The following is an 11,099-nucleotide window of genomic DNA, read 5'->3' as shown; positions in this document are numbered from 1 at the left end:
TGGGAGATGAAAATACTTCGTCACTAATAAATTATGATTGATTGCGCGATGAATATATTTTTCGTCTCATAAGGTTATATTGTGGAAGACAAAAATATTTCGTCGACAATAATAAATTCTTTGTTCTTGTTCTTGTATTTAAGGAGACAAAAATATTTTATCACTAATTATTTCTCTTTATTAAAATGCTATGGTTTTGTGTTTCAGAGCACTGAAACCGTCACCCCAAGAGACACACTCTGACCTTTATCACTCATTTTCATGTGCACGGACACTCAAGTCGCGACCCAAGAAGACACTTCCTAGAAACTCTCATTTCTCTCTCACACTGGGGCCTACTCCTCTCTCACAAGTATTGAAGTCGTGAAGCAAGAAGACACTCTGTAAACCATTTCTTTTATTTTCGCACTAAAGCCCCTCTCATATGTCTCACACTTAAGCCCTTCATGCATGCCAGTATTGAAGCTATTATCCAAGAAGGCACCCTATGCAAAACCGACTATTCTTTCTCATAGTGAAAGCGCCCCTTGCATAAGCACTTTTCTCATTGTCTGAACCAATTCTACCATTTCCGTCTAGAAGACTCATTTCAGAAAAATCGCAGGTCAAAACCCCTCTCCACAAAAAAAAAAAAATAAATAAATAAAAATTTTGTGAGAAAAAAAAACAGAGGAAAAATTAATAATAATTTTTTAATTTTCAAAATTAATAGAAAATATTGCCTTGTTTAGTATGGAGTTTTTAATAATTAATTTTTAATTTTTAATCTATATTTTTTTAGTGAACATTTTTTAATATTATAATTTTTTTTTTTTACTTTTTAAATCCCTTTAATTTAGATGAGGGCAAATTGCAGCAATTGTCCCGGTACTTTGGTCCTTGTGTCATATAAATGGTATGTGCCATATCTATATCTATCTATCTATCTATCTATATGTCTATATCTATCTATCTTTCTATCTATCTATCTATCTATCTATCTATCTATCCTATATATTAAGCAAAATGAGATTTTTAACCTCAAGCCATGCGGGAGCTCCAATCTCCCAATTTAAATTTCTCGATTTTTTTTATTTAAAAAAAAAAAAGCCTTAGCATTTATTAACTTCTCTCAACCCCCAAGTCTTACCCTCATAATAACTCTTTAATGCATTAAGAACAAACATAAAAAATTCTTTGAAATCCAACGCATGAATTCCTTGAAAAATCTCAACACATATGATTATTATCCCTCATAATAGCACTTTCATGCATTAAGAACAAGCATAAAAAAAATTTCCTGAAAAGTCCAACACATATGATTATTATCAAAATATTAAACTTTAATATAATATAATAATAATAAAAAGATATTTAATTCCTTGAAAAATCTAACACATATGATTATTATCAAAATATTAAACTTTAATATAATATAAAAAAGGAAACAAAGAAGACATTTAAAAAAAAAAGAAAAAAAAAAGAAGATATTTAAAAATCGCAATTCACATATATAGATAATTGTAAACATAATATGTGCATAGCACGGGTGATATGCTAGTCTATACTATATATTAAGCAAAAGGGGGTTTTAACCCCCAAGGCTTGTGGGAGCTCCAATATCTCAATCCTAATTTTCTAATTTTTTGATTTAAAAAAAAAACCTCAGCATTTATTAATTTCTTCCAATCCCCATACCTTTTGGGAGATTTGTTCAAAACCCCCTCATAATTAAACTTTAATGCATTAAAAACTAGCATAAACAAAATTTCTTGAAAATTTCAACACATCTATCTATCTATATTATATTATCTATATCTATATCTATCTATCTATCTATCTATATCTATACTATATATTAAGCAAAAAGGGGTTTTTAACCCCCAAGGCCTGTGGGAGTTTCAATATCCGAATCTGAATTTTTTATATTTTTTATTAAAAAAAGAAAAACTCAACATTTATTGATTTGGTCAAAATCCCCTGATCAACATTTATTAACATTTTTCAATCGACATGTTTTTCCACATGCCTGCATTTATTGATACAATCCCCTGATCAGCATTTGAAATCCCCTCATACAAATAATTATAGATACAATCCGTGTATAGTTACTGCAGTACCCTTTTTAACTTCTCTCATACACTATGTTTAGTGATAAGATTGTTAAATTATTTTTATAAAAAATCTTAAAAACATAATTTATATATTAAAAAAAATCTAATACAAATATAAATATTTATAATTATTCCGTGTTAAGCAAAAGGGGGTTTTTAACCCCCAAGGTCTGTGGGAGCTTCAATATTCAAATCTGAATTTTCTAAATTTTTTATTTTTTATTTAAAAAAAAAACTCAACATTTTTTATTTTTTTATTTAACCACCGCTCGCTACCACCCACTACCCGTCACCTACCCGCCACCACCACCCGCCATCCGCCAGCCACCTGCCACCACCACCACCACCACCCACTCCCTACCACTCACCACCCGCCACTATCACCCACCCACCACCAGCTACCCACCACCCACCGTCACTACTTTTCACCACCGTCTTCCGCCGCCACTTGCCATTTCTCACTATTTTTTATATTTTTAAAATTTTTAAACATTTTGTCAATTACCAAACATTTTGCCACTCCACCTCTACGACTATCATTACTACCACCATCACCACCACTCCACTACCACCATTACTACTACCATTACATCTCATCCACCACCGCTACTTTATCTCCTCTACCACTACCACAACTTCACCACTAATCTCATTCGCTATCACCAGCACCACCACTATCACCTCTTATTCACCACCTTCACCACTACTGCCGCTCCCTATCCTCCACCACAAAAAATTAGTTCCTGATTTTTAGTAACAAAAAAAAATATGGGTCGCAAAAAAATATTTTTCATTGATGACAAAAAATTAACTTTCTCGCTCATCTCTCTTCTTTCTATCTTTCTCTCTGTCTCTCTCGTTCATCTCTTTTCTCTTTATGTCCCTCTCTGTCACTTTAACAAAAAAAAATATGGGTCGCAGAAAAACATTTTGTGATTATATATATATTTTTTAATCACACATTCTAATTAAAGTGTGATTATTTATATATTTTTTAATCACATTTTTTAATTAAAGTGTAATTATATATACATTACTACTTTTTAATCACACTTTTTAAATGAGTGTGATTATATATATATATATATATATATATTTTTTAATCACACATTCTAATTAAAGTGTGATTATTTATATATTTTTTAATCACACCTTCTAATTAAAGTGTGATTATACATACATTACTACTTTTTAATCACACTCCCTAAATAGGTGTGATTGTATAAAATATTCCAATTTGATTTTTAGATAAAATATACAATTCCCAATTTATTTTTATTTTTATTTTTAAAAAAGCCCCAACACCAAAACACAAATTTTTTTTTAAAAAAAATTCAAAATACATTTAACTCTTTGACTACTTCTAATCAAAAGGAAAGTAGAAGGCTAGGGTTCATCACAAGGCACACGAGAGAGAGAGAGAGAGAGAGAGAGAGAGAGAGAGAGAGAGAGAGAGAGAGAGAGAGAGAGAGAGAGAGAGAGAGAGCGCGCGTTCAATATTGTTGGGGGCAGAGTGTTTCTTACGGTCGCCATCTTCGGAGGCCTCTCTCATCACCCCCAACCAACATACACTACAACAAAATTGGGTTTTTACGGCTTCACATCAACGACATACAGTAAATGCAAGTCGTGGTTTTCTCACTTTTACGACTTACTTTTTTTGCATGTTGTAAATAATTTTCCAACCACGACGTGTCTATTGCGTAGGTCGTGAATGCTAATAACGAAGATTTTTTTACGGCTTGCAAAGTTAGCCGTAAATAATAAAACTTTCTATGACGTGCATATGACATGCCATTAATACATCAACTATACATGACACGCGTATACCAACAACTAAAAATGTTGAATATTTTATGACGCAGAAAAAAACCAACCGTTAAAAATTAAACTTTCCACGACACACAATGCTTGGTTATCATTTTTCAAAAACACTTTTAAGAAAATTCTACTTTCTTATTTTTCGTATTTTTTTATTTTTACTGAATTTTTTTAATATTTTGATCAATTTTTTTAATTTTTAGACATACCTAACATAAATATACCTAAAAAGTAAAAAAAATTGAAAAAAACCTTTTTAAAATTCACTAAATACAAAAAATACAAAAAAAAAGACACGAGATTTTAATATATTTTTTGTATTTTTATGTATTTATTAATTTTTAAAAATATTTTTTCACAATTTTTTTATTTTTTAGATACATCTAAGTAAGGTGCATCTAAAAAAGTAAAAAAAATGTTTAAAATGTTTAAAAATATTCATCAAAAACAAAAAAACACAAAAATCGAAAAACTCAATTTTTACAAAACTTAATTCAAAAAACTCAAACCAATACGTTTTCAATTTTCAGTTTATATTTACAAAAATTTAAAAAACTCAAATAAATATTTGTTTGGTAAATTTTTGATTTATAAATCAGTGGTTTCAGTTTATAAATTTGGCCAAAAATTGTAAACTCAAAAAATGTGTTTCCGTTTTGAGTTTTGAGTTTTTTTTTTTTTTACCACCCAACACTAGCCACTACCCGCCACTATTTTCCACCACCGTCTTCCGCCACCACCACCCACCCCCCACCACCACCTACCACTACCACTTACTACCCACCTGCTACCACCCCCGCTGCCACCACCACCACCACCACCCACCACCTGCCACTACCATCCATTCGCCCGCCACCTTCCCGTCACCACCACTCACCACCCACCTGCCACCACCATCCACCACCTGTCACTACCCACCTGCCACCACCACCCACCTGCCACCCACGCCGCCACCACCACCTGTCACTTACTCGCCACCAGCCACCACCATCTACTACCCGCCATCAGCAACCACCAGCCACCAGTCACCACCACCCACCACTACCCACCACCCGTCACCACCTACTCGGCACCACCCATCACTCACCACAGTCACCTACCTACTGTCACCACCGCCACCATTACCCACCCGCCACCACCACCCGCCATCCACCACTCATCTTCCACCACCATCCACTCACCCGTCACCGCTTTCCACCACCGTCTTCCACCGCCACAACCCGCCCCTTGCCACCACTGTCTTTCGCCATCACCACTCACCCACCCGTCACTTGCCACCACCGTCTTCTGCCACCATCACCCACCATCTACCATCATTTTCCACCACCGTCTTTCGCCACCACCACCCGTCATCATTTTTCACGACCATCTTTCGCCGCCACCACTCGTCACCACCCACCACCCGCCACCACTTGCCATTTCTCACTCTTTTTAGTATTTTTAAATTTTTAAAAATATTTTATGTAAAGCAAATGCGTTTATAATTTATATTTTTTAAAAAATAAATAAAAAATAATTTATAAAATTTTTATAAATATAAACCGAATGCGTAAATCTTATCAAAACAAGCCCTAAGCTGCTAAGCTGCTGCTAAAAAAACAAAAGACGCTAAATAAAAATTAATTAGCGCCAAAACTGAAAAATACGAAACTTTTAGCCAAAAATATTAAAATTAAGAAATTTTCATCTCTTTCAATATACTATCTCGCTCCATCTTCATCCTTCATCACCACCGACATGCTTTACTCTCCTACCCTAAACCTTTCTCTCACTCACTCTCACTGATTGACCTTTCTCTCCCTCTTCTCCAACCCTCTTCACCGACCTCATAGCTAGCGCACACTAATCGCCGCTTCAGTTGCCCCTGGTGAGTGGAAAAAGAGAGAAGCAACGATGTAATGAAACAAAAGGATGAGAGAGTGAAGATTGGAAGGCTGTGTGTTTAGGGTTACAAAGGAGGCCATGGTAGAAGAAGAATGATGATGGAAGTGGAGGACAGACTCTCTCTTTGTTTTCACAAACAGTCAACTCTCTCTCTCTCTCTCTCTCTCTCTCTCTCTCTCTCTCTCCATCCTTCCCTAGGTATTTATTCCCTCCAATTTTCTTCATATTTATTTGCTTTAGATTGCTTGAGATTTGTTGAAATTGCCTATTTTTTTCATTTTTTTTTAAAAAAAATTTACTTGATTGCTTCTGTTAATTGCTTCAGATTTGTTGATTTATAGCATAATTTATGTTGAAATTTTTGTTCAAAATTGGTGAAACAATTTCTGTTTAAAAAAAAATTATTTTAAACAATCTGTTTCTGTAAACAAATTTTTTGCTTTATATTTGTATCCTTTTGTTTTTGTTTTTTTAATGGATTTAAAACTAATATGGGTGAGAATATTTTGGTATTTTTGATGATTTCTTATTAATTTTGATGGGTTTATGATTAATTTTGTTTGGTTTAATTGACATAAATCCTTTTAAACTCTACATTTATTTTTAGTGGGTTTATGATTTTTTGTGCTAGTTTTGAATGCTGAGTTCAATCTTTTATATTGGCCATTTTGGTATTCTGTTTTCTAGATGTCAACTCTTTACAATCTAAGATATTCAAGAGCAAACAATGAAATATTAGCAGGACTTTTGAGAGCTTTAAATGGGTCACGGTCCCTTTTCCACCCCTGGTTCTGCCTTGGTACATGTTACTGCTAGAAAGGGAGAGTTGGAGAGACAGAGAGGCCTCCATATATATCAAAATTAGTGAAAGATAAGATGTGTTTGCCTCAAGGCATCAGTAGAGGGGCTATTTATAGATATTTTCACTTTTGGCTTTGGCTGATGAAATGGTGACACCTGTTTTATGTTTATTAAAGTGATGTAATCTTTTTCCCATCTGGCATCCCCTTGGTGCCTTCCAGTCACTAGCATTACCCTCTTATTCCCCTTAGATGATTAGCTCCTTGAAGCCCTTAGATCAATCCCACAACATAACATGAAAATGGCTTCCTAGTGCTCGCACCTACCTCTTTGATGGACCGTACTAATAAAATTGTCAACTTGTCTAAGGTTCCATTTCATCTTTTGGATGAATTTGCGTCACTAGTCTAGGTGATCATCTGTTGGCTGTGCTAGAACCTGTTATAAGTAGTTGCCTTGTTAAGGTAATGTCTGTGAAGTCTTAGAATTAAATTATTTCTTAAATGAATGCACTTTTTTTTTACTATATTTTTTCCCTCTATTTCTCCTTCTACAATGACTCAACATATTTTTTTACTATATTTTTTCCCTCTATTGAATCATCAACAAATTTTAACTAGTAGATTGCTTCATTACCCTGTACTATTGTTTGAAGTTTGATACACTGCTGTTTTCATTGTGGGGGGGGGGGAGAGAGAAAGAAGATATGGACAGATGTTTTCCTTAGAGGATCCCTAAAAAAGATTACATGAATATTCTTGCAACATGGAATACATTCAAGCTTTTGTTCCTAACCTGCTCTGCTTTTAAATAGCTTGTTTGTGTTGTAAACGCCTACTTTTCCTTTTTCGTTGCTTCTGTTTTAGTTTATTATACATTTTTTAAAAATCTTTTATCTAGTTTGTGAGTTTATTTGGAATCCGATAAGCTTATAGTTAGTAGCTGGCCAGTGCTAGATCAGATGATTTGGAAATTTGAGAGATTAAATCTATATTCCTCATTGAGTTAAGACATTTTATTTCGGATTGACTATTGAGTGAGTTCATTCTCTTGTCTCTACTTGTAGCATCCATTCTAGGGGAACCAACATGGATCTCAAACGCCACACCAGAAGGCTAAATAGGTAAGTTTCTTCAAAGGGCTATTAGTCCACCACCAGCAGCCCAGTAAAAATTTAAGGTTGTGTTTGGATGTGCAGAATCATTTTATTGTTTGGTGGTTATTGTTTGGTGTCGTTTATCTTATTTGTTTTAAAATTTGCAGCTAACCCCTTTATAATTTTTTTTTGGAACTAAATGTTATATGAGGATCTACCTGCAATTGACTGCCTTGAAGATCACAAAAGACCAAGTTCATCACATTTGAGAAGGAAATAAGATTTAATCTTTGTTGATGAATTACCCTACAGATGAAGAGAAGCAAAAGTGGATAGACATCTGAAAGCAACCTCAACAATCTGGCTGCTCTCTTAGGGCAGAGGCGTAGTATGCCTCCTCATAGCTACAAGGCCTTTATCTTGAAACATGTATTTAAGACCTTCCTGCACAAGTTGATGGCTCCTTGTTTGTGTAAACTCATCAGGATTGGCTGGGCAGGGCTACCAATTGGGCTAAATTCAGTGCAAGTCATAACTGACTCCAAGAACTACTACACTAGCACCTTCAAATGGTTTAGCTGTGTCAAATTTGAGTTGTGTTGGTTTGACACTAACTGACCTTTTTATTTTTTTGTGTTTTTGTGTCAAGTTGCTTTCAAGTTTGTGTTGATAAATAGTCAACCCTAACCTTCCAACTTGGTGTCTGATTCATGTCATGTTAAAAATTCTCACCCCTACAATTTCATAAGTTTCATGCTTTTATGTTTGAAGTTCTACTATTCATGTTCTGAAATAGTCAAGCAGTACAAAACTGGCAAGCCACAAACAATACATTAGTCTGATAATGTAATTTACAAGTCATTTGTTTTTCCATTATGCTTGATATGGTCTACCTTAATTTCACTTGTGTTTTTCTGCAAGTCTCATTTCTTATAGGTTGCTTTGGACAAGCACTAAATGTGGCTTCAAAGTTCTTATTCTGTAACATCAGTGTGTTAGGTATTTAAGTGGGGATAGTGTAATATATGGAACGATGTAGGTGGTACTAATGTCCCAGTATCATGATTTACACTTTACTCTTCATTCGACTTGAATGAATTCCTTTTCTATAAAAATAAAGTATTGCTAGATTCAACATTTTGGTGCCTTTTGACTTCTAGTTATTGAAGTTTAAAGTTTAAAATGTTGCTCAATTCAATAAATTCATATTTTCATTGGGTTAATACACTTCATTTTTTTCTTTTTTCTGATCAATATGTTCATTTGTTTATACTTTTCCATATAATATTATCAAGATTCAAAAATTATAGAATGGCTAAATCTCAAAAAATGTTATTTGTTGTTGAAGAATTGCATAATTTCCACTTTTCCTAGTGGTGAAATGAAACCCGTCGTTTTACCTGGTATCTTAGGACAATTTTTCCCTTATATTTACATATTATGTTCTCCCAAGAAATGTTGGATGAAGCATGTGAACATCTCATACTTTGGGTGCTAGGTACTTGCTGATCGGATTGACCTTCCTTGTATGCTGGTTAAAAGGAGCTACTATACTGGCACAGATGAAGGAGCTGTGAACCTGATCAAATTTGATAATGGAAGGTAATGACTTCCAACTCTTATCTATTTAAGAATGCTGAAACAAACTCTTATGAAAATTGGATATGCAGGTTCAATTTTGTGATATGGGTAATTTGATTGGAAGTTACCTCATTAATGCATTTCAATTATTTAATTCATTATAGATAAAAGGGGAAATAGTTCTTATTGATGCATTCAGTTTCCCATCTTGTCTTGTCTTGTCTTGTCTTGATATTTTGGGATTAGGAAATGACTATTAGCATCAGATACTGCTAGTATTTGGAAAATCATATACACGCACAAATTTTCTCTACAAGTTGTAGGATTCAGCATTAGCTGCTGCTAACAAGTTCATTAGCTGTGAAAGCTCTTCCATAGCATGAATTATATTTGAATTGCGAATCTGAAGTCATTATAGCCTTATTGGCAGCTGCTACACTATATGTATGATATTTTTCAAACAGATTTACAAATGACAACAATTTCCTCTGTGGGACTGTTATAATTCTTTCAGAGCAGTGTGTATGCAGTCAAGTCATTTAGAATCTTTAACATGGGAACAAGATTTTATAACATCTTATTGGTTTGATTGTATAATTGGACACCACTGTTAGAAAGGGTAGCTTGGCCCAATGGATTTGCACACCTCTGTTACCTCTAAATTTTCTGAATTACACAAATGCTTTTTATCCACTGTATGCCCTAATATTTTTTTGTGCTGTAGTCTGAGTTGGGGAATCCTTGCAGTACATGTTTCAAGTTTTTCTTATTTATATTGTTTAAAGTTCCTGGATTCCATAACACCACATTCCATATTAGCCGACATTTATTTTCCAAAGAAAAGTACACGTAATATTCAAACTCCTATGGTTTACTGTGTGTGTTTGGTGGGGGGGGTTGTGGGGGAGGTTGGGAATTAGAAGAAAAGATGCAGCCAAATTGATAAATGGGTATTGTCTTTAATTTTTATTAGCATTGCTGCATTGGCTCAATTCAGGCATCCATATTGAATTCAAGTTTATCCTACTCGTCACTTGTATCCTCCGGACATAGATTTCAATCATTATTGATGTTGGAAGTTAACTACGATGGAACTGATCTTTTGGATGTAGTTAGACTTAGATCTATGTATTGGTTTCTTTTTATTTTCCAGAATATAAGAGAATCTATGCATTGGGAGAGTTTGATATTTGCTTGAATATTGAATTGCTGCAATTTCCTACCTTGCAGGTTCATATGGTGAGGTTTGTCGTGCAGCTTGGAATGGCACTGTAAGTTATATTTTAGATGCATTAGTGAATTTGATCAAACCTTTTGTCAATAGTTGCTTACAGAAATTATAGTTTACGACTCTCTAACGGTTTATCTAGTGTAAAATGTGATTCCATGACAGGAAGTTGCTGTGAAGAAGTTCATGGACCAAGATATATCAGGCGATGCACTTGTTCAATTCAAATGCGAAGTACCAAATCTGACATCTTGCATCATGTGCTGTTATTAATGATCCAAGTGGTTTTCTTTTTAAGAATTGAACTAGACGACTGCTTGTTTGCTTTGTGCAAGTTGAAATCATGTTGAGGTTGAGACACCCTAATGTTGTTCTTTTCATGGGAGCAGTCACTCATCCACCAAATCTTTCTATACTGACAGAGTATCTTCCAAGGTTGATGTTTACTTTAAAGTCTTGTTAGAACTTATTGTTTCAAGAATTGATGCTTTTGTTCCATTTTCATCAAATGTTTGCCTTCATATTTTTAATGGTAACATAGTTTCAAACTATCATTCTTACATAATAATAAGAAATGACAACTGGGTATAAATAT

Source organism: Camellia sinensis, chromosome 5 (genome assembly GCF_055761805.1).
Source record: "Camellia sinensis isolate YWXY chromosome 5, ASM5576180v1, whole genome shotgun sequence".
In the NCBI taxonomy this organism is placed as follows: domain Eukaryota; kingdom Viridiplantae; phylum Streptophyta; class Magnoliopsida; order Ericales; family Theaceae; genus Camellia; species Camellia sinensis.
The sequence above is the reverse complement of the archived record's forward strand: the minus strand, read 5'-3'. Positions refer to the sequence as shown.